This window comes from Echinops telfairi, unplaced genomic scaffold, assembly GCF_000313985.2.
Source record: "Echinops telfairi isolate 266 unplaced genomic scaffold, ASM31398v2 ScPeMD7_1;HRSCAF=3_0, whole genome shotgun sequence".
NCBI lineage: Eukaryota > Metazoa > Chordata > Mammalia > Afrosoricida > Tenrecidae > Echinops > Echinops telfairi.
Window position 1 is genome coordinate 71,441,841 of NW_022103896.1, and position 25,208 is coordinate 71,467,048.

General features: G+C 37.9%; 1 protein-coding gene and 1 non-coding gene across 2 annotated transcripts in view; both read right to left on the reverse strand.

The window, feature by feature from the left end:
• Positions 1-25,208, reverse strand: part of CUNH8orf34 (chromosome unknown C8orf34 homolog) — a 371,243-nt gene that overhangs the window by 169,591 nt on the left and 176,444 nt on the right. The window lies entirely within an intron of this gene.
• Positions 22,062-22,225, reverse strand: LOC115869037. Its single transcript, XR_004045953.1, has one exon. It is a non-coding gene; the product is annotated as a U1 spliceosomal RNA (small nuclear RNA).

A 25,208-nucleotide genomic window follows, 5' to 3' on the forward strand; every position in this document is an offset into this window, starting at 1 on the left:
GAGTCTGATGGGGTGCCATGCCCTGGCCCCACATCTATCACTGGCATTCCCTGGGGACTTCATTGCTCTGCTCCCCTTGCTTCTCTGCTGCATGCCCCATGGGCTGGTTTCAGCGTAGTGAGCTCAGGGCAGGCACAATTCCCACCATGTGTCTCTAGTGTTGTCCCCAGCAGTGCTCTGGGTCAGTGAGGAATGCTGTGTTCCGTGGTGGGGCCGGCCCTGTGGTCGTCTCTGTGCATTGCTGCTCTCAGCAGAAACATTGTCCTCAGGACTTGGTGAACCAGGATGTGCTGCACTTTTTTTTTCCTACCCCCTCGTTGGCTCATGTGTGCTCTGATCAGACAAGTCCCTCTCCTTGAACTGTAGCTTCAGTGCTGTCCTCTGAAGTGAGTTCTTCTGGGGGTGGCGTGGGGGTGGGAGTGTAAGTTTATACCTTTTTGAGACTCATTTATATACATAAATGATTTATTGAAATTGAATTTATACACTGAAGAAAAAAAATTTGGAAATGGGTAATATCAACTTCATTATTTATCTTAAGAACTCATTGAAGTTAATACCATATAGTTCAAATATTTGCTCTGTCCTTTATTGGTTTAATGAACTTGGAAAAAAATTCTTAAATTCTCTAAGTATCAGTATAAATAATGCTCATCTTTATAGAGTTGTTGGAAAATATTTTAAGTAAAATGTTTCGTCCAATTCCTCATGCAGTGTAAACTAAAGCAAACCAGTTGCCGTGCGTTTGATTCAGAGAGAGGAGAGCTGCTCCGCAGGCCATAGTCTCCCCAGAGGCAGACTGCAGCGTCTTTCTCCCAGGAGGGGCGCCGCGCGGGGTCCAACCACAGGCCCGTCCGTTAGCAAGCAAGGGCTTTCCCGTCGTAGGTGACACTAGCACTCCTGGTCATGCACGGTGGACAGTAGACAGAGGCACCAAATTTCTTCCCGCTAGTCATCATTCCTTTTCTTCTATGTGTGCTTCCTGGTGCCTGCGTGTGTGAAGCACTGACCTCAATCTCCTTCTGTGTTTTGTCCAGTTTCCCAAGGGCTGAAAGATCGCAGACGAACTTCCTGAGACTTCCTCCTACCTAGGACTCTGGATGCAATTTCATTCTGCCATGGAGATGCCTTGGCAAGAAATGCAAAATGTGAGAGGTGATACTGGCCACTGGCCCTCTGGCGGTTGAAAGGGCTGGCAAACAGGCTTCGGGAGCTCGAAGGTGTGCAAGGGCAGGACTCGGCCGGCCACTGGCAAAGACCAGTTTGGGAGCTGTGGGACAGTTCTTACTTGAGACGTTTGCTAGGAAGGGTCCTATTTTTAATGTCACACCAGCAGAGCTTCAAGGACTCTGAATCAAAATCAGAATGGAACGCTGCTATCTGATTCTTCCATGTGCATTCTCAATTCTCTTCATCAAATTACATGCCACAGAAAATACCTAGATACTTTCCTAGCTGAAAATTAACCGATAAGACCTAACATAGACACTTAGTATTTGGAGTAGAAAAAAAGTCGTTCTCATTTATCAACAATGTAAAAACCTAGGGACTAGGCAACTCCATCATCCTTGAAATCAATATCTTTTCATTATTCACAAGAAAAGCCATCTCTGTAAAATATTACCATTTATATTAAATTAATAACAGATAAAAATTCTCTTATTTCTCATATTCTCAGAAGTAATTAAACCTATCCTCTCATGATTTATTAGAATTAGGCACTGATTATATTGGTAAAAATAAGCTATTAGCTCTAATTTTCTACCACTTAACATTCTCTTGACCTCTGTCATCCTCTTCTACAACCTAATTTTTAAAGCAAGAATATAGCTTCAACATGTATGAACCTGATTATGACCAGAAATAAAACATAATAATTTTCTTCATAAAATTTCTTGTAAAAGTGCTTAATTTTTAATACCCAACTAAATGAGCAAAATCAAACAAACAGGAAAACAAAACAAGCCCAGGGATTATGTCATCACACCACATGGAATGCACAGGAATCAAATCAACTCTATCTGAGGGAAGAGATGCTACCAAAGCTCAGTCTCTTTAGTCAGAATCGGGCCAGGGGCCAAAGAATGAACAGATCATTAATTATTCACAGGCAAGTTCAAGTCAAACCCCAGTAAAATTAAAATAAGCCCACAAGAGCTAAAGCATGACCTTGAGTCCATCGCACTTGAATCTAGAGACCATCTCCAGAAGAGATTGGACTCAATGACCAGGAATGATGGAATTCCAGACAAGCTGTGGGATGAAGTCAAGACATCAAACACGAAGAAACAAGTATTAAAAGGGCAGGGAAGAAAGAAAAGGTGAAAACGGATGTCAGAAGAGAGGCAGAAACGTGCTCTGGGAGCTAAGCAGCTACAGTGGATTGAAGAAATGATGCAGTAAGAGCGCTCCACAGAACATTTCAATGGGCAGCACAAAAACACGGAAGATGAAAAGGAAGAACTAGCTCAACATTTCTTCACAGTGAAAATAATGAAGGGAAAATTCAAACCTCAAGTTGAAATACTGAAACTGTTTTTTCGGTAAAATATTGAAGGATGCAAAGAAGCATCAAGAGATGAAGCAAGCATTTTGAGAATGATGATGGCAACAAATGTACATATGTGCTTGACACAGTGGATGGATGTATGGATTGTGATAAGTGTTGTACGAGCCCCCAATAAAATGATTAAAAACAAACAAACCAAAATAAATTTTATCCTGAAACAAAAAAAGATGGCAGAAGGACTACACTGAATTACAACACCAAAATAAACTGGTCTTGTTCAATCATTTCCGAAGACGGAACAGCATCAAGAACGCATGGCATTGGAGGAAGAAATCCAAGCTGCCCTGAGGGTTTTAGGGAAATGCAAGTCCTCGGGTTTTCACAAAGACCGGCTGGGTGTGGCTTTCCCACAAGGAGAGTCCGAGAACACCCCTTTCTCCCCCTCTGCCTTGTCCTCCCTGCTGCCTGACCCTGGCTGCTGTCATAGCCCTGTGATGCTTTCACCGTCATTGGGGCCACAAGACATTGCACCCACCAACCTATGATATCCCCGCATTCTGCATCATGGCTTGTGACTGTGTGAGTCTGAAGAGGGACTTATGGACTAGTCCCAGACTTATAGACTTGATAGGGACTGTGCTGGGACGTTTTCTTGATATATATAAAACTCTTTCTTACTCATGTAAGAGTGTCTGGATGTGTTCCGCTAGTCAACCCGGCCTAACCCAGGATACTTCCACAGATGCATGCTGAGAGCCCTCATTCATGTGTGCCCAAACCTTTAGAAGACAGTCAACTCTGCAAACCAACTGGCAGAGATACAGATTTGTGTCTATTCTACAGAAAGCTTTGCCTAAGAAATCACAGAAATTTTCAAGCAATACCATTTATATCACACAAAACTAGAAGTTTGATGAAAATAGTTCAAAAATAGTTGTAGCAATACTTCAACGGGCAACTTCCAGAAATTCAAACCAGATTCAGAAGACAATGTAGAAAGAAGGCTATCTCTGTTATCAGATAGAACTTGGCTGAAAGAAGAGAATACCAGAAAGGTGTTTACCTACCTTCATTGTATCGGCTATGTGAAGGCATCTGACTGTGTAGATTATAACAAATTATGGATAATATTGTGAAAAATGGACATTCTAAGCATGTAATTGTGTACAAGAGAAGCTTGTACATAGACCAAGAAGCTGTTGTTAAAACTAATAAGGGAATACAGTGTGATTTAAAGAGGAGCCCTGGTGGTGTAGTGGATACATATCGGGCCGTGTTGCTCCTGGTCAGTTGTTCAAAACCACCAGCAGCTCCTAGACGCAGTGGTTCTCAATCTGTGGCTCCCAACCCCTTTGGCGGTCAAATGACCCTTTCACAGCGGTCACCCGATTCATAACAGTAGCAAAGTTATGAAGTAGCAACGAAAATAATGTTATGGTTGGGGGGGTCACCACAACATGAGGACCTGTATGAAAGGGTCGTGGCATTAGGAAGGTTGAGAACCTGTCCTAGTGAGAAAGACTGTGCTTTCTACTCCTGTGAACAGTTTAGTCTCAGGGGATCTCTGAGCCAACATGGACTCGATGGCAGTGAGTGGTATGTATGGATTGTGATGAGTTGTAGGAGCCCCTAATACAATGATTAAAATAAATAAATAAAATAAGCAAAGGTATGTCGAGTCAATCTGTATGCTGAGAAGCTGCACCACCTAAAGAAGACGTCAACTGCAGACTGGAGGGAAGCTCATTAATCACCAGCAGTGTGCAGCTAACCTTGTTGGGGAAAGGCAAAAGAACCTGAAGGATTCACTGACAAGGGTAAACATGACCGCCTCCAGTGTGGATGACAGCTCAACATGAGAAAATAAAAATTCTGACAACTGCCCAATAAGTAAAGTGATAAATGCAGACAAGATTGGGCTTATTAAGCAGTTTATTCCACTTGGATCTACAACCAACCCTTATGGAAACATCAATCTGAGATCAAACAACGTATTGCATTAAGCAGATCTGCTGTCAAAGACCTCTTGAAAGTGTTCGCAAGCAAAGGCATTACTTTGAGGACTAAGGTATACGTGAGCCCGAACCATGGACAGTGAAATCTCTTTCGGCCATGGATAAGGAAATGTTGACTATACCACGCATGGCCAGAAGAATGAGCAAATTGGTCTGGGAATAAGTTTAGCCATAACGCTCATAAGAAACAAGGAGGGTAAGACTTCCTCTTATAATTTTGGAAGGATCAGTCCCGGGAGAAACACACCATTCTTGGTAAAAGAGAGGGTTAAAAGAAAAGTAAAAGACCTTCAGATATGGACTGCTACAGTGACTGCCACGGTGGGCTCCGATCTGGTAATGATGGCGAGGACAGCCCAGGCCGGGGCAGCACTTTGCTTTGTTGCACGGAGGTTTGCTAGGAGTTAGAATCGACTCCGTGGCACCAGTGACAGAAGCAAGGAGCTTGCCTTGATTAATATAACATCTATGACTATCAGGATTAATTAGTTATGGAAGCATTCTATAGTCTTTTCTTTCTTACATTTATTTATATACTGATGATTTCTCATCTCCATTACCATTATGATATGATTTTGTTTCTTTATTTAAGCAAAAAACAAACTCCCATTCTGCAGCGGTTTCATCCAATATAGTCTCTACACTCCTGGATTTTAATATTCCTTTCTCATTAACTGTATAGATGTCCATTCTTGTCAATCATATATCTATTTTAATTTCTGTCTTCAGTACCCGTTATGCTACAATACCCTTATGAGTAGACATTTGTAATTTCTCTGTTTTAGATTTCTCTAGAAGGTTTAGATAAAGTATAATGAATAGATTTAATCCAAATCAATGTTATGGGCTCTTGTCGTGATAGATTGAGAATTAATCTCAGAAAAGTGAAATCTTGCCAGGGAGGGGTCAAGTTCATTTAGTGATGCAGTGGTTAAGTGTTGGGCTGCGATCTGCATGGTCAGCAGTTCAAATCCACTAGTTGCTCCGCGGGAGAATGTCTTGGACATTCTACCCCGTGAACAGTTACAGTCTCAGAAACCCACAGGGGTCATCGCCATAAGTCAGCAGGGACTCGATGGCGGTAAGTTTTCGGTTTGATTACAACCATGGGTTAGAGCAAAAGAAAGTAGTAGCACAGGTGCGATATATTCACTATTCCCATCCAAAAATTCATTTATTCAGGCATCTGAGAATAAGCTCTTGCTAGACCTGGCTTTCAGATCACCAATGGTCATGGAAAGCAAGTGTGCATGTTAACCAGCTCGCAGGTGATGCCGAAGTCTGCATATCACACTTGGATAGAAAAGTAGAGGAGACTTTACTACTAATAATTTTAAGGACAGTTTTTAACGTTGTAACTTTTACTTGCAGAGGGGCAAGATACACAAACTATGCGACAAATACTGGAAGGTATTAAAAGACAAACTTGGGGTAAAAAGTTGCCTGAGCAATGGATACGTATGATCCTGTAGAAGACCGCACCAAGCAGAATCCATTATTATAAATAAAATTTAATTAAGTCTAATTTAATTCAGTTCAGTATTTCTATGTGCATTTGTAAGAATAGAGAGGTTGGAAAAGGGATTCTCTTTATTCTGTTTTCATCGATTATTTGCATTTTGCGCTACCAACAACATTTGATAAAAAGTGTTGATAAAAAAAAAAGTGTTGATGATAGCTTCTCTCAGTCATGTCAAGATAAAACAAAATAGATTGGGTTTTGAACATTTCAGGGACAAGAATTTAACAGCAGCAAAATGGGACACCTCAGCCATGTACACCTTCCTTAAAAATGTTTGCAGCACAAACTTCGGGAGAAATATGCTGTGTTGTTTTAATGGAAGAGACTCATGCTTTACGAACATATGAGAAGGGTTCTTTTATAGTATACAAATAAAGAAATAAAAACCCAAACCACTTAGGTTATTTTACACTGAGGACTGAGGCTGGCTAAATATTCCAAAAAGAAAGGTCAAAGTAGTTTGCTGGCAGTGAGTTCTATTTTGAGTCTGATTTCAATTCTTATTTGATATATTTCTCTGCCTCTACAACCTCTTGCCCCAATAAGAAGGCAACACATCGATTTTTGACTAGGAATATAACCGTTTGGAAATTTAAATGCATGAATGTCACAAAAGTTGGCTTTATAAACTCATGCCTAAATAATAGAAATCCAGGGTAAAACCTGCTAATTAATTTTTTTCCTGAAGATTCAAATGCTGTATTATTTCTTATGTTTGAAAGATGCCTAAATAATTTTCAAGTCAACTAAAATTTGAAAATTTGCCCCAATATTTTATGAAATGAGTGCTACATGCATTTCCTTTTCTAGAATTTAGTTTGTTTTGCAGATCAGAAATGTATTTTACAACCATGACTATAGTGAAAAACGCACATGATTATATATAGGAAAATAGTAATGCCTAATATATAAGTTCAAGCTTCATAAGACATGTATCATTAGTATTGAAATATACTTGTGTTACTTGCGTTATTACTTCCTATAAATTTGAGAAAATTTCATTCAACAAGAGTCACAATAGACTTAAATATTTAGTTAATTTACAAACAAGATTTCCATTTTTTTAAAGTCTACATGATTTTTCTGCGTAAGATTTAGTTAAGTATTACCCATGCTTATTCTTTCCTTTTTAAAAACAGCTTTACAGAGAATTATTATTGTGACATTGCAAATAAAAAACATTAGCACCCTCTAGTGGTAAAATAATTGTACACACAAAAGAATGTTATCCTTCCAGAAGCCTCAATTTTTCTCATTATCCTTACCCTTCTTATAATGCATATAATAACTAAAATGTTTCATATGTAATTTTAAGTATATTCTGTTCATTTTGAAGATGCAGAAAAATAATGTGGATCGAGTTATATGAAATGGGTATAGGTAAAATGACTGACGAAAATGAAGTTTCACAATTTGATATGTATATACAATAATATGAACAAGGTATTCTTAGTTCTACACCTTATTGTCATAGGAATATTCTTTTTTTTTCCATAGGAATATTCTTAAACACTTAAATTTATTTTAAAGTGGTAGCTAAAATTTGTTCAATGATAATGTGTCTAAGAATCAGCTGGAATTTAGTTAAAATACAAATTACAGTTCAAGGTACTAGCAAGGGCCCTAAGTTTCCATATTCCTAATGATAGCGATGTTTCAGCAGTAAGAAAGTGGGAAAAGTGTTTTCAATGTTTGCATAAAATACTGAAAAACTTACAAATATTTTAGATGACCAGAGAGGTAATGATAGGGGATATGATTACATTTTAAAAAGAGAAACACCTTACCAAATCAATTGGTTTGTGTGCATTTCCATGCACTATAATTACGCTCTGGGCTGCTAACTGTAATGCCAGCACTTTGAAACAGTCAGCCGCTCAGCTGGAGAAAGACGGCCTTTCCACTCCAGGGATGGGGCAGTTCTACCGTGTCCTGTAGGGTCGCTGTGAGTCAGAATTGACTCAGAGGCAGTGAGTTTTGACGGTATGAGACAATGATTGCCTCTAGTTCCCTCTTAATGCAAGATTCCTTTCAAAGTAAGTTCAATGTTGGATGAGCAGAGTGCAAAGGAAAGGGTGGGATACTTGGCTCTACAGACTGGAGACACATCTAAAATGAGTGATCAGTTTGTATGAAGACAAGAGATCATACACCTCATTTTCCAAAAAAGGCCCCCTCTTTCAATTATTCATAAGATAGAAAAACATCACCCATCTCTAATGCCAATTTCATCCATTCTCATCCCATGTACCACCTATATTATTGTACCAAATGGACCAGATTTATCCCAGGTACCACAAGAATTATTGACAACAAGAGGTTAGAAATATAAACGGAAATACAAGCACTTGAGGAAGTAGTATTATGAAGGATTGGGAAATTACATTGTTAATTGTGCAAAAAATGGCACACACAAAAAGAAAGGTAACAAAGTGATTAGGAAATAGTTTCTATAATTTTTCTTTAGCTTTTGCTATTGAGTTTTCACAGACTTAAATGTATAACCATTTATGGTATTTTAATATATTTCACCAATAATATAAATACATCATATTTGGGATCAAAAGACAAATCCTGTTTATAAGAGAATAATTTTAAATTTATTGCATTATTATGCCTTTTTTTAATGATATCCATAATTTATGCCTCTTCCTTTGTATGCATAGGATAATTAACAGAAAATGTCATTTTGAGCTTAGATTTTACATAATCTTGTGCTTTTACTTAGAAGAACTTTCAGCTCTGGGGTTCTTATTGATGTTTGCATAAGAAAGTAAGGTAAATCTCCACATTTACCTTTTATTTCAAGAAACATTCACTGAGAAAGCCTTAGTAAGCACCTATAATATTTGACTGTGGACCAATTTGGACTATTTTACTTATGAAGAAATCACTGCTGTTGTCAGATTACTAATAAATGAACCATAAAACCTGCCAGCATCTCTTTCTTTCTTTTTTTCCTTCAAGAGTTTTTGTTTAATCATTTTATTAGGGGCTCATACAACTCTTATCACAATCCATACATACATCAATTGTGTAAAACACATTTGTACAGTCATTGCCCTCATCATTCTCAAAACATATTCTCTCCACTTAAGCCCCCGGCATCAGGTCCTCATTTTTCCCCTCCCTCCCCAATGAGCCCTTGATAATTTATAAATTATTATTTTTTCATATCTTGCCCTGTCCGACGTTTCCCTTCACACACTTTTCTGTTGTCCGTCCCCCAGGGAGGAGGTCACATATAGTTCCTTGTCATCGGTTCCCTCTTTCCAACCCATTCTCCCTCTGCTCTCCCAGTATCGCCACTCACATTGGCAAGTAATTTACATATCATATAATTCAATTATTCAATCATTTAATCTGATAGCATTTCTAATAAGTTCATCTAACAGGTAGAATGCAGAGGTGGAGCCTCTTCATGTCTTATTTTAGCTTATGTGAAATGGGAGCAAATCTGTGCACTGTTATTATGTATAAGTCAAAAATAGTAACCTTTGTTTTGTGACTCTAAACTCCATCTACTATCAGTAAAAAATCGGTAAAAAATGATTAATTCATTCTATATGATTTATAAGCAGTATTTTCTACTCTGTAATTCTGAAATCTTAAAGCATGGCAAAATATAACTAATATGACTTTTGTTATATACTAGATTCTTTTAAAAATTGAGAAAAAACTGATTGTAAGACACACTGGAAAATAAATATATCCTAGTCTAATTTTGTCAACAAGGTAAAATAATGCTAGGTGGGGGATATGTCAGGTAGAAGAAAAAAATTCTGATTGAACAACAATATGCAGAGAATAGAACAGAAGGTACACAATAAATTGAGGTAAAATAAGTTGTGGCTTGTCACAACCCAATTCCAGTTTCACCATTTTTCTTAGTTCCTTGCATGAAGATAACTAACACAGCTATTAGATATTAGCATATTGACACAAATGTTAAGGGCAGCTAACATTATTGGCTAACAGAATAAAAAACTTCAAAGATCCTATATACCAAGCTTGCAATTCACAAAATATATGTAAGCAGATCATTGGCTTTATGGTATGTTAATTACTCAAAAAACAATTGAATTGTCAATAAATCTGGGTCCCGTTAGGTAAGTAAAGTTAAATTGGTTTCTTTACTATGGGTTTCTCAAAACTGTGGATTGTCTAATGTTCATTGAAAATCTGCAAGCTAATAATATAATGTAAAAATATTTACAGATTTATTCAACCACAGAAACATTTGTGGTTATTGCTAAAAGGTGCTGTGTCATTTATCAACATATTCTCCATTGCAGTCTATACAATGCTGAGAACCACATTCCCACCTCCGTATCCTTCCCAGAAGAATTCTGCACTCTTCAATACATCATGTCAAAACAGCCACTTTGGCATCCTTAAAGAGGCATAAACTGTACTCCTTTTCAATGTTCTTTGAGTTTGGGTATCAAAAAGAGTTTGAAGGGGCAAAACCCAGGTTTTGAGGTGGATGGGGTAAGGCTTCCGATTGAAATTCCTAATGAAATTCTTCATTATCTTTGTAGAATGAGCATGGTTCAAATTTTCTGGCTCACCAAATGGAGTTTTCCTTTTTCTTAAATTTTCTTCATAACCACCCCAAGATCATCATGCATCCTTCAAGAAAATCTAACAAGATTATACAATGGGAATCTTTCAAAGCATTGAGTCAATGCCAACTCATAGTGACCCTATAGAACTGGGTCAGGATCGAACTGCCCCAATGAGGTTCCGAGATGGTAACTTTCTATAGGAGGAGAAAGCCCCATCGATCTCTCTAGGAGTGGCTAGTTGTTTTGAACAACTGGTGTTGTAGACCTCAGACCAATTCATAACAACTGCGCTAACAGGGCTCCTTTTATCCAAAGATCCAGATGACCGAGTCTCTTCCGCAATGTGACCACGCTATTGCTTAGTTCATCACTGCTCTTGCAATGCAAAACATACACTCATTGTGCCACGAGCATACTTTTAGCTTTAAAACATACACTTTCCTTTAAACACTCATTTTCTCTCTCTCTTCACCCACTCCCTGCTGGACATACATACACACACACACACACACACACACACACACACACACCCCTATGGTCTGTGTCTCCTCCTTCCACCTCTCCCTGATCTCCCATTGAAAACAGGCTTAAGAAAAGTCATGCTTTGCAGGGAATGATCAGAGCACTTTTAGGGACTGAGGGCTTCAATTTATTTTGGCCCTACCCTGACCCCTAAGCATTGCGTGAACACCTTCATCTTTGGGGAAATTAATTTATATCCTAAAATGTTGAGAGAATAAGTTAACCAAGTTGAACCTAAAACAGCTTACATATTACAATAATCAATTCTTAAGATCAAATTCTGAAAACAGTGGAAAATGTTACCCCAAAGGTTAGGAACAATGAGGCCAATTTAAATAACAAGAGTAAAGAAGGAAAGGGTTAGGCATGGCAGAGAAAAATAAACCTAACAATGGAAAGAAAGTACATCATGAAAGGGAAATGAAGGAAAAATTCTACTGTAGTGCCTCCTACTTGCCCATATGAGACCAACTGGGAGACAGTAGACACGTCAGATGTTTTGGTGAGAATGGTTCTCGTGAGTTGAAATGTTAGGCATCTCCCTTAACCATGGCCTGAATCTTTTTCCAGGGTCAGTTATGCCTGTGCACATTTGTTCTCAAGAAAAGTCTTTCTCCAAAACAAACAAACAAAACAAAACAGCAGAGTCCACTAAGCCTAAGATACTTGGCTTATAATTTTATAACTTCAAAAGAAGTTACTAACATTTAGAAACCCCTATAACTTCAAATGAAGTTACTTACATTTAGAAAGCCCCTGCCTTTCCTTCCACAGTCTGCATTTTTGCCCCCGTGGCTGTAAGTCAAGCGGCAGCCGTGTGGGTCAATGGCAGGAAAGGACTCCCGCAGAAAGGGAAGATGAAGGCTTTGGGGAAATTACTCTCAGATATCCAGCTCTCGAATTGAGAGAAGTTTTTCGCATGACCAGCAACTTGGTTGAAGATAAGATGTATGCAGCCACATTAGGCCCAAGATCAAAGAATGCATATGAGAATGGAGAAGGATGCACCACCAAGGCTCCATTACATGAGTCTATGCATTCCAGAACTGAGAGACCCAAAGATAATCATGACTAATGAGCGATGTCAAACCCCCACTTCAGAAATCCCTCGCTCTCTACTTATTTCCCCTTAAATTGTTAATTACATTGGTCTTACTGAAACTTGATAATATAGTGAGAAGTAAATAAAAGTTAAACAAAGAGAATATCTAGTAGCTGAAAATGAATAACCTGTATTTGCTGCAAGAGCACAAGGAATCGCGAGCTTAGTCATTGCGAATATGGATTGGGTGAGTTGGACTAGTTAACAACTGAAAAAGAAAATAAAAATAAGAACGATGTGAGCATAGGAACTTCAGAAGTATTTGATTATGAAGAGTTTGAGGTACAACCTTGGAAAGAGCATAGAAGTCCTCAAATGATTTTGCAAAATGGACTCCCACTATGACAGTGCTAGCAAATTAAATAAGGCTGTGGTATTACAATAGCCTAAGATGGCCATACCCCCTCAGGGCCCCCTCCAAAAATCAACGCAATTCTTTTTCTAGTCGAAGACTGAGTGCATGGTGAAATAGTAACTTGAAGCATCACAAGTGAAACATGTTTTCCAAGTGATTGTGTGTACAGTTTTAAGAAGAGGTTTGAGGAGTATGTTTCTAGCAAAAAAAAAACTAACAATTTTAAATAATTTTTGTTTCCTTTTTCTGGACGTAATTTTTCCTCCAGACACTTGCCTATATCAAGAAAGAGCTAAAAAAATCCTTCATCCTATTCTTCCACTTGGCAGAGAAGAACAGTAGACACCATAGGATGAGATGAATTGTCAAGGTCAAGGGAAGACTAGTCAAGAGCAGAGTTGGCCAAAAGTCCAATTGCTCTGAGTTCAAGATTCCTCGATCACCTTACGCTTCTTGTCTAGACCTATTTCCACTCTTTGAACTAACCTGAACAATGCATAAAGAAAAGGGCTTATTTATTTTAAAAAAATACTTTATTGGGGATCTTACATCTCATCACAATCCATACATTCATCCAGTGTGTCAAACACATTTGCAAATATGCCGCCATCATCATTTTCAAAGCATTCTCTTCCCACTTGAGCCCCTGATATCAGCTACTCATTTCTTCTCTCTCCCTCCCCTGCCCACCCTCCCTTGCAAACACCTGATAAGTTATAGATTATTATTTCCATACCTTACTTCGCCCTCTGTCACCTCTCATCCACTTTTCCATTATTCGTCCCCCTGGGAGGGGTCTCTAGATTGATCCTTGTAATGGATTCCCCCTTTCTCTCCTCACCCTCCCCTAATCCTCCTGGTATCTCTATTTTCATTGTTGGCCGGAAGGGGTTTATCTATCCTGGATTCCCTGTGCTGCTGGCTCTTATGTGTGCATACTCTGGTCTAATCAGATTTGCCAGCTAAAACTGAGGACATGATAGTGGGGTGAAGGAAGCACCTAAGAACTAGAGGAAAGTTGTGTGTTTCATTGGTGCTATACTGCACCCTGACTGGCTCATCTCTTCCCTGTGACTCCTCTGTGAGGGGATGTCCAATTGTCTAGAATTGGGCATTGGATCTCCACTCCATGCCCCACCCCCTTCACCTTGGGTATGGTTTTGTTCTGGTTTTTAAATGTCTGATACCTGATCCCATCAACACCTCATGATCACACAGGCTGGTGTGCTTCTTCCATGTGGGCTTCGTTGCTTCTGAGCCAGATGGCTGCTTGTTTATCTTCAAACCTTTAAGACCCCAGATGCTATATCTTTTGATAGCTGGGCACCATCAGCTTTCTCAACCACATTTGCTTGTGCACCCATTTTGTCTTCAGTGATCAGGTCAGGAAGGTGAGCATCACAGAATACCAGATTGTTAGAACAAAGTGTTCTTGGGTTAAGGGAGTACTTGCGTCAAAGCCTAATGTCCATCTGAAACCTTAATTCTTAACATATAGATATGAGTACACAGTTCTATTCCCCTATCATTATATATGAAACCCCTGGGGAATACCAAAAATAGACTTTGGAGACTGAGTGTGGCACTCCATCAGACTCAACTGGGAAACACTCATAAAGGCCAACAAACAGACCTTGAACTATTTATAGCTATTTTTGTCAGTGGCTCTTTTTGTTATTGTTTTTTGCTGTTGTTATTGTTTAGTTGGCTTTGACTTCCTTTGTTGTTTCCTTTGGCTTTGCCTGGTTTTTGCACTTATTAATGTATCTGCATGTCTATCTAGATGAGATAGGCGGGATAAAAATTCAGAGATGAAAAGAATGGGACCAATGGTTCCAGAGGGCTAAAGGAAGGGGTACAGAACCAACCTAGGGACAAGGGAACAACAAGTGAACTAAAATCAAAGGAAGGAAGGCCGTAGGTTGCCTAGTGGGGCTTAATCAAGGGCAATGTAGCAGTGAGGAATTAATAAACCCGAATGGAGGCCGAACATGATGGTGGGACAAGAGGAAAGTAAAAGGAAATAGAGGAAAGAACCAGGGGGCAAAGGATACAGGCATGTACATATGTAAGGGCTTCTTATTTTATCCACTAAGTTGTATGTACCAGGATAAATCCTGAGTCAAAAGATTCCCAAGCCCTCTTGGAGTCACTTCTAAACTCAAAGGTACATGAGAAGATGAACAAATAAGTAATTACACAATTATCTTTCTAATAACTGAAGATCAATAATCAACTATATTTTATTCCATTCTTATTCCTTAAAATTAACACAGGTACTTTTAAAAAGAGAATTAAATTGCATGTAAATGCTGTTTTGCATAAGAATAAAAATAAATTTTTCATTCATCCACTACATTCAAACCCTAAGGGGGGGGGGAAATTGTGTGCTATAATTATCATGGTAACAAAATAGAGGGTATAAAGTTGTTCTCTTATTAAAAGCTATTAATAGAAAACTAATTTAATTCAAGATATGTCAACTATGCAGTTACATGACAGCAATTTTTATTTAGAAATTTAAATAAACCAAGTGTAGTTATTTATTTTTCAATATAATATATTATACTTAGTATTAAATATTGAACAAAACTTTTAGGAAAGCTTCTGAAGCTAGCTGGTTGTCAGGAATTGTATTGTCTTTCACCTGCCTCCTTGATTTCTTTTTTAAAACAAGGTTACTTCTTCCTTTTTCTATTCTCCATAGAACATTGGCATGCTCCCGTTATTGCACTTAACTACATAATTCACTTACACGTCTGCTTTTCCAATAACATATAAATCTTAAAAACAGAAAGTTTTGAATGTATTTAATCTATATGCCAATGTAACTTAATGTAAGATCGGAAACATACTGATGTTGGTGGAGTGAACGGTCCTTTTAAAAAGTGAATGATAGTTCAGGCAACTCCCAATCAGAATGTGAGCCATCACAACTCTCCCACATGGCGTACACTTGACCTGGTCTCTTTATTTACAGCCCTGGAATCGATGGGCCACTCCATTTAAGGAAAGGAGAAAACACTTTTAAAAAATATTCAGAGGACTTTCCTTTGTTGTGACCACTGATGTGGCCATTTTTTACAATACTCAAATAAATTCTCTTATACTGACTCAATCTCAACCCCTCTTCCTGAAATAAAGCCAAGTTGGTTTAGAGTTATTGCAGTTGTGCAACACAAATGGATAGCTTTTCAAAATATAGAAAGCTATGGTCCTGGGGCTTGCTTCTTAGGGTTTCACATATTTCTTTACATTGAAAATAAAATTGGTATTTTAATTAAGTTCCTGGTTTAAAGGCTTTTTGCTTTCTAACCAACCAGTGTATAATTTTCTGAAACCTTGTAAAATATCAGGAAGTGTTAATAATATTTGTTTGTGAGTTAGAATGATTCTTATAGTCTTGTAGACTGATAAATCAGTCACCCTGTTAATAGGATAACAGGGAGTCGGTGGGTGGCATAAATGGTTAAGCATTTGATTGCTAGCCAAAAGGATAGCAGTTAAAACCCATTCAATCTGAAAAATTCGACAGTGAAAATCTAAGAGATCGTACTAATCTGATCCTGTTGAACACTGGGGCTGACTCACCCTCAGCTCATCCCCAGAATAGTAGCAAGGTTGAGTCCTGAATAGACATGCAGTATTCCAAAGGAAAAATGAATATGGCAACACAATGTGGTCACTATGAATACAGCTGCAGAGGCCATGCTAAATTATGGGCTAGAAATAGTAAAGATCAAATCCAATCTCAAGGGTCTCTCAGACTGATGGGAAATATATTTAAGAACTTATCGATATGAATAGATAGAATACCCAAATATAATACCCATCAAGATATTTTGCTTCAAATGTCTTTCCTTCCCCTTTGTTAACCTCCATGCAATATTTTACAAGAAATTGCATGCAACATATCCCGAAAATATATCATGATTTATTTTCTCTTTCCTTTGCTCTCCTCACTCATGTTTTAAATAACTCTGTGTATTGAAACCATATATATTTTGCTATCACTTCTGAACTAATCAGAAGCTCAGAGGTTGATGAATGCTGCCTAGCATAATATCTGCCATTAAATGGAGCTTCAGAAATTATTTGCTGAACGGAAATAAATTCTGTTACTGACTTAAGAGATGCTAAGATACGAAGAAAAACCACAGAAGTGAATGAGTTTCCCAAGTTATTAGGCACACTTGAAGTATCATGTTCTCAAGTTTGTTGTTGTTGTTGCTGCTGCTTTTAGGTGCCATTGAGTCAATTCTGACCCATAGCTGTCTTAGGCACAACACAAGAAACACTGCCTGGTCCCATGCCATCCTACCAATTGTTCCCATGCAGCAGCCCGTTGTTGCAGCCACTGTGTCAAATCCATCTCCTTGAAGACCTTTGTCTTTTACTGCCCCTGTACTTTACCAAGCATGGTGCCCTTTTCAAGGGGCTGGTCTCTCCTGACAACATAACCAAAGGATCGAAAATGAAGTCTTACCAACCCTGCTTCTATGGAGCATTCTGGCTGCACTTCTTCCAAGACAGCTTGGCTTTTCCGTTCAGCACTCCACAGTCCTTCCAATCGTCTTCCCCAGCACCACAGTTCAAACGCATCCATTCTTCTATGGTTTTCCTAATTAAATGTCCAACTTTCACAGGCATATGAGCAACTGAAAATACCATGGCTTGGGTCAGGCACACCTTAGTCCTTAAAATAACATCCTTGCTTTTCAATCCTCTAAAATGGTGCAGATGATTTACCTAATGCAACTCATCTTTTGATCTCTTGACTGCTGCTTCCATGAGCATTGATTGTGGATCTAAGCAAGACAAAATCCTTAACAACTTCAATCTTTTCTCAGTTTATGACAATGCTACCTATTGGTCAGTTGTGAGAACTTGGTCTTCCTTACATTGTGCTGTGATCCATACTGAAGACTGCAATCCTTGATCTTCATCAGCAAGTGTTTCACGTCCTCCTCGCTTTAAGCAAGCAAGGTGGTATCATCTGAATATACAGGTTGTTAATAAGCCTTCCTCCAATCTTGATGCTGCACTCTTATTCACATAAACCAGTTTCTTTGATAATTTGCTCAGCATACAGATTGAACAAGTTTGGAGAGAGAATACAACCTTCATTTGCAATGTTTCTAATTTTTAAAAAAATCATTTTATTGGGGGCTCATAATCCAAACATACATCCACTATGTCAAGTACATTTGTACATTTGTTGCCCTCATCATTCTCAAAACATTGTCTTTCTACTTGAGTCCTTGGTATCAGCTCATTTTTCTCCTTCCCTCCCTCATGAACTCTTGATAATTTATAAATTATTATTACTTTATCTTGCCTTACACTGTCCGACGTCTCCCTTCACCCAGATTCTCTTGATCCACGTGCAAGTTCCCCGTGAACACCAGGTGGATTTATGGAGTCCCATTCTTCTCAAGGTTATCCACAATCTGTTATGATCCATACAGCTGAATGCCTTAACATAGTCAATAAAACACAAGCAAACACCCTTCTTGTGTTCTCTGACATTGAGCTTCGCCAGTGTCTCTTTCTGTGTATTCCAGCTGGAAGGTGTATAGTCGCCTTTTGTGTTGTTGAATAAAGTTATTTGCTATGAACAAGTCATTGGTTTTGCAAAATTCTGTCATTCGATCTTCAATTCCATGTTTCCCAACTACCGTTCTTTCCTCTTTTTTCCAACATTTACATTCCAATCACCAATAATTTCAGTGCATTTTGATTGCATATTTGATCAAATTCTAACTGAAATCCTTGGCAGAATTCTTTAATTTCTTCACCACAAACTTTTGCGGTTGGTGCATAAATTTGAATAGTAGTTGTATTGATTGTATTTACTTGAAGGTTCGTAGATATAATCCTATCACAGCATTGTATTTCACGATTTATTTTGAAATCCCTTTCTGACAATGATTGTGTCATTCCCAGCATAGTAAAGCATATGATCCTCTTATTAAAAATGAAAAATACCAGTCCATCTGAGCTTACTACTAATGACTCAGATACTGATTTTTATGCCTCCCATTTCATTTTGACCACTTCAAATTTTCCTAGATTCATACATCGTACATTCCAAGTTCTGATTATTAGCGGATTTTTTCAGCTACTTCTCCTTACATTGAATGGTGTCCCATACCCAGAAGCTTTACCTCAGAGAAATCAGCCTTTCTTCATTCACACTTCCAGTGCCCTCTGGTCAGAGAGGCCCATCCTCCAGCACTATTTCTGACAATGTGCTGCTTCCATTCATTAGGCCTGAGGTATCCAAACGTGTTTCAAAGCTAAGCATAAGGGTTTCACTGGCTGCTTCTGTTGAAGTGGACAACAGATTCCTTTGTCTCTTAAATTTAGGAATAATTAAATGAAAGCAAAATGGTTGCTAATTTAGGTCCTGGCTTCACAGCAAACTGAGAAACACAACAGTGTGGAGGGCAAACACTTTGAAGCAACATGTTCAAACATTGTAACTTTAGAATGTATTGTATGACACTAAGTGAACATTAAACATTAGACTATTCTTGTTTCTTCTATAGATACAGATATAGATATAAAGGACACCTCATCTTCACTTATCAGCTACCTCATTACCTGATCGCTCACATATATAACAGTAAATGGTCCACTATCCTATGATTTTGTGCATTAGTGAAGCACATCTGGCTGTAATGAATGTTGAGGTGTGAGTTGTCACCCTAGCTGTCATGGTTAAGATTAATGTGTTGACACATCTACATCCGGATTCTCAGTGGCTTGGTAGTTATAAAGTGATGAAATTTGGCAATTACTTAATGATCAAATTTGACATATTTATAATGATCCTCTATTTTTAATCTAATGTAATCAGCTCCATTTTCACAGAAGATAGATTTTTTTTCAAAATAATCTGATATTTGAAACATAATCATGTTGATGAGGACTGGGTGCATCTCTCAAAATGCATGTAAAGGCTTGCATTTATAACCCCCTTTAATTTATATCCCTTTTAGTATATTCTCCAGACTGCCTCTAGAGTATGTTTCAACAGTAACAACAACAATCAAAAAAGGAATATGTAACTCCCCTTGCTTTTAGCTTTTCTCTTGTCCAACCATTTAAATAAAATCCAACCATTAATTAAACAAAGCCAAGCTCTCTGTGGGTAACTTCTACTGATTCATCAAGCCTCCCGACTGTCCTGGTTCTGTCACCTGTCCTGTGAGCACCAAGGCTGAACACTTGCTATAATTTACATGTAATAACTACTGTTCGTCTCTGTAACAGATTGTTTTTCACAAGCTTTGTTCCGCCATCTGACACAGGAGTACTACTTGTGTGCACACTTCACATTCTGGGAGGAGCTTCATCTATATGTTTCCATACGGTCAGATCCTTGCTATATCACAACACACATCAGCCACTACCAAATGTTTGTTTAACCGCTACACTCTGAACTCTGCAATTTCTGGCTAGGTGTTTAATGTCATGTCCATTGCATGCTTGGGTTTATATTTTAAGCTGGTGTGTTTGCAGATATCAATGAATAAAAATAAACCCGGATTATCTTTTCCTGTGCTTGAGTTTTCTCTATGAACACAGGTCAAGTATTACAACTTTAAAAAGAGATTATTTGCTTTTTCTCAAGTTTCATTTACCATCCTCTAGTCTGACGCTAAAGAGACCAGGTGGTTCAGTAGGTTACAAATTGGGCTGCTAACCACAGGGTCGGCAGCTCAACTCCACCAGCCACTCTAGAACAGAAAGATGAGACTTACTGCTCCCATAAAGATTGTCTGCCTCGGATATCAAAACAGCAGTTCAGTTTTGCCCATAGGTTTTCTAGAAGAAACTGACCCCGTGGGGGTCGGCTTGGTTCCTTTGGATTCCTGCTCGAGAGCTATCTATAAGTCGTTTCATTTGTAAACTTGCCCTTCTTGTATTTTTCATCAATCTCATCCCCGACATAGACTTGCCAAGACATCCTGTAAGTTGCAAAATGTGTCAAGACACTTCACAACTTGTCCAAAAATGAAATTATTTCTCATCTCAAGAATACTTAATACTATTGTACGAATTCCCTTTCTATATTGGTGACACCAACCTCCTAAATCAACTCATGAAAATCATTCTAGAATTACTCATTGTTCACTTCAACCCTTCTGCTCCCAGCAGTCTTCTGAAAGGCGTATCTGATCTCATGGCCTCTTTGTTAAGGACCGCATCCAGTATCTGCTCTTATTCATCCATGCACCATCACACAATCTTCGCACCATAAAAGTAAGCTTCCTCATTCAAAAACCTGCTCTCTATTCCTTCTTCAGAGAAACTCACTTAAATTACCTCCTTAACAGAATTAATCAAATCATTCCTTCCCCTGCATCTTGGTTTATTTCATGTGCAATTTAATTTTATATAAAGTATCCCTGATGGTGACGGTTGGGCTGAGATCTTCAAGGTCAGCAGTCTGAAACTACCAACAGCCCCAAGGGTAAAAGATGAGACTTTCTTCACCTATGAAGAGTCAGTCAGTCTCAGAAACCCACACAGACAATGCTTCACCTATGAAGAGTCAGTCTCAGAAACCCACACGGACAATTCTACCTTGTCCCATAGAGTCACTATGAGTTCGCTGTGAAGGTTTTTGTTGTTGTCAATATATACGTCACCAAGATTTGTATAGATCTGCTTATTTTCTGTTTTTTTACCTTTCATACTACTTTAAATGTGAGTAGGAAGCATACCTCATTTGTCTCTCTATTTCAGTACCTATCAATCACAGGACATGGGGGAAAAAAAATCAATGACCTAACAATTAATTAGAAATAAAATCATAAACTTCGATTGACCTTGCTATCCAGCTATAATTACACAGAGAATTAAGCTCAATTTTATGTCTAATTTTTATGCTGGAAGACCAAAAAAAAGAATTCCTTTTGTGCATGTCTGTGCTCTCTTCACCTCTCACTCACTCTCTTCCTTCGCTTATATCAAAAATTCCCAGTAACAACAGTCCCCAGGGACAAACACTAGGAGGAGAGAAGAAACTATGTGGTTGTTTGGTGAAAAACAGTATTTGCATACTAATATTTAATTCATTGAATTGAAGTAGGTTGTATTCAATTCATTTAAACTAACAGAAGAAAATTATTTGGCTCCTTCCTTCTTAGCATAATCAAAGAAGTTGGATTCAAAGTCTAAAGTGAAGTGTATAACAAGTACTTACCTAACTTTCCCCTGAAATTCAGTGTGCGCTCAAATTACGTTTGCTGAATATCAGACAATACTATTTTTTATTTTTGCTTGTTGATTTGGAACGAAAATGCTTAGTGTTACTGTTTGGTTGGCATCTATTCTCTTAGAACCTTTATCTGTAAAAGGTTCAAGACTCAGATGTGAGGATGAAAATATGAGGACCAGGTTCATAAAGAAATATCTTTTTGAGTCTCAAACATTCTAGCATCATTTTTATTTTCCCAGGGAAGAGCACGAATGCAGTCCCTCATTATCACAAATTATGCAGTCGAGTTTCCCACATTTGAGGGAATCGCAGGGGTCAGCACATCCGGAGTGCAATGGATAAGCCTCGCCCTGGGAAAACCACCTTCGTGATCATGGTATCTCCCCTGTCAGGTAAGTATTCTAGCATCGGTTTTAAGTAGAAATTTTCCACATTTTTATTCTACATTTATAGAATTGTATTTAAGTCGAAAAAATCAAGAGAGGGAAAATTCAAAAAATATTTCATTCTTAACTCACATCTGTTCTTAATTCTTGGCCTCTCATCCAACTGCCAGGCATGCACAATCCTCTGTGCTTTGTGCACCTGGTCTGGACTAACCACCACACATACCTTTTAGTGTATACAGAAAAATATCTTCAGCTGCAGATTAAGTATTAAGTAGAAAACATTATGAAGCTCATAATGAATGTCCCCTGAATGTCTATGCTCTCAATTGATCTCTGGGTAGTATATTTGTTCTTTATTGGTACAGGAAGATGGTTTGATAAAGTCACACATTTGTAATAAGTCTGTTCGATTGCAATTCAGTGCATAAGAAAACCAATAAAGCACTCTAATGAATAGTCGATATGCAGCTGAGATTTTATTTTTAATCAACCTGAAAGATCTGGGTGGGCAAACAGCAGCTCAGTATCAACTAAATATATTAACAACTTTGCCTTATGCATTTATGGGTGACTTAATTCTTAGGATAAATAATCTCATTATTGCTCCCAGAGTAAATTATATCTGATCATTTTTTAAGCTATCTGTAAGTAGTTTAAAAGTAGATATATTTTGGTTAGGCTCAGATTCAAGGTCAAGCTCAGATGCATTTTTTCAAAGAATCAACTAATTAGGCAATTTCATTTACAAGAAAAAGATTCCCCTAGAGAGGGTGTTAATGGGATTTTTGATGTAAAATTATTTGCCTAGAACTAAATGCAGATGAAGAAATCAAATATGTATGGGTAATGAGTAATTAAAACATGCGAAGACTAACAAAATTGATTATATCCTGAAGGTACATTACATAGTCTGAAGTACTGTTCGCTCAGTATACAGATAGAGCCATTTTTCCCGAGTGTTCTATGAAAGTATTGCTCTTGTGGTATTGTCTGCTGGACTGCTAACTGTGAGATGAGCTGTTCGAGTCCACCTGCTTCTCTGTGGGAGAAAGTGATGCTATTGTTTTCTATGAAGATTCACAGCCCTGCAAACTGTATACATGGCCAACCAGTCAGAATATAATCAATAGTACTGGGATATGAAAGTATTTCTGAAACAAAACAGATATTGAGTTTCTAAATATAAGTAACAGGTTATATATAATTAAAAAAACATAAATAAGGTCAAAAATAGCTGTAAGAAAATTTAAATTTAAGAAAATGTTTTGTAAGTATTATTTTGTCTGTTATGATGATGAATCAAATATGGCCTCTGAAAGATTGAGTAGGAATGAGGTGCTTAACAAGAGACTACATAGCTGGTAGAGTTAAAGTCAGTACTAGAAAACTCATTTGACCTTTAAATGCCATTTGTGGATGAACTCTAGCCCACCTGCCACCCAAGTTACTGTAAATGTTTTAAAATCTGCAAAATCCTTGTGGCCCTACATAACAAACATAAAATGCCACGAGGTTGACCTAACAGGGAGATCATGGATGATAACTGGACTCACCGAGATCCTTGTGGTCACAGTCAGACTCGCATCCTGGTCACCTGCAGCCTCAGGGAGGCTACCTGCTTGTCTTGGCCTTCACCACCTGCTCCTGTGGAGCCTGAGCTCCACCGCAGTTAGAGGATGCCTCCAACCCTCTGTGCTGCCCACACTTATGAGACAAAGCTACAGCCTACCTTTCCAATGTAGAGAGTTTTCCTTGTAAGTTAACTACAAAGATACCACTCAGGGAAATAGCAGAGCACATTATCTTCAAATTAATAGTAGTTTCAGAATTATTGATCCTGTTTTAAATGGCTTGTGTAGAAAATAAAATAATAAGGAAATATGTACAGTAGAAAAACCAATGATTCCTCCCCTTCCTTGATTCCACTCTTCATAGGGAACCAGTAGTACTTTGGTTTAATATTTATGTATAGAAAGATAACTATGTTATCTGTCTAGATATCTCTATATAAAACAGGGATTAAGATCTAGAGAGATGTAAAGTTAGATAACACCAATAGTGAGGCTAGCACAGACCGGACAATGTTCATTCTGTTTTGCATAGGGTCCTGAAGACTTGGATCAACATTGGTGGCACCTAACAACAGCAGCAACAACAACAACAACAACAACAACAACAGCATGTAGATAAAAACAGGAAAAGAAAAAGACAGGAATGTATATATTAGCATATTTTAATAGATTTTCATTTCTATCTCAAATACATTTTCATAGGTTTTGACCAAATTATTTTTCTAAGTCCTGTTGTATATGCATTGCTCTGCAACTTGTTTTAAAAAATTAATTGAATACTTGCATACACATGCACACATACACAAGGGGATTTCAAAATGTTTGTGAAAAATGGAATTAAAACACAATAGGATCTTTTCACAAACTTTTTGAAGCCCCTCTCTCCCCAATGCATGTTTGTGTGTACTACATAGTCTTTCCCAGTATTCTGGATTTCATTTAGATTAGGCAATATAGTTCCCAACTATATAGTATAATGAATTATAACAAAAATACTCTTTGTCATTGTAATACAGACATATAGAAAAACAAAAATTTTTCAAGTAGGCTCAAAAAGTAAGAAAGTGAAATCTTGATGTAGCAGAAATACAGAACAAATAGAGGGTAACAGGAATCTAGAATTGGATAGGTTTTTGGACTAATAGCAGTAATTTATAAAGAATAAAGACATCATGATAAGCAGAGAAAATACTGAAGTGATCACTTATTTCATTTACTTTAATTTCATTTTATTTCCACAATCAACACCCATCAAAACAGCAGTCAGAAATCAAATGATATACTATGATTGGGCAAATCTACACAATACCTCTTTAAAGTGTTAAAATCAAGGATGCCACTTTAAGGATTAAGGTTCATTTGACCCATGCCATGGTATTTTACATTTTCTACGATTGAGATAGTTTATTGTGTCAGCCTGGCC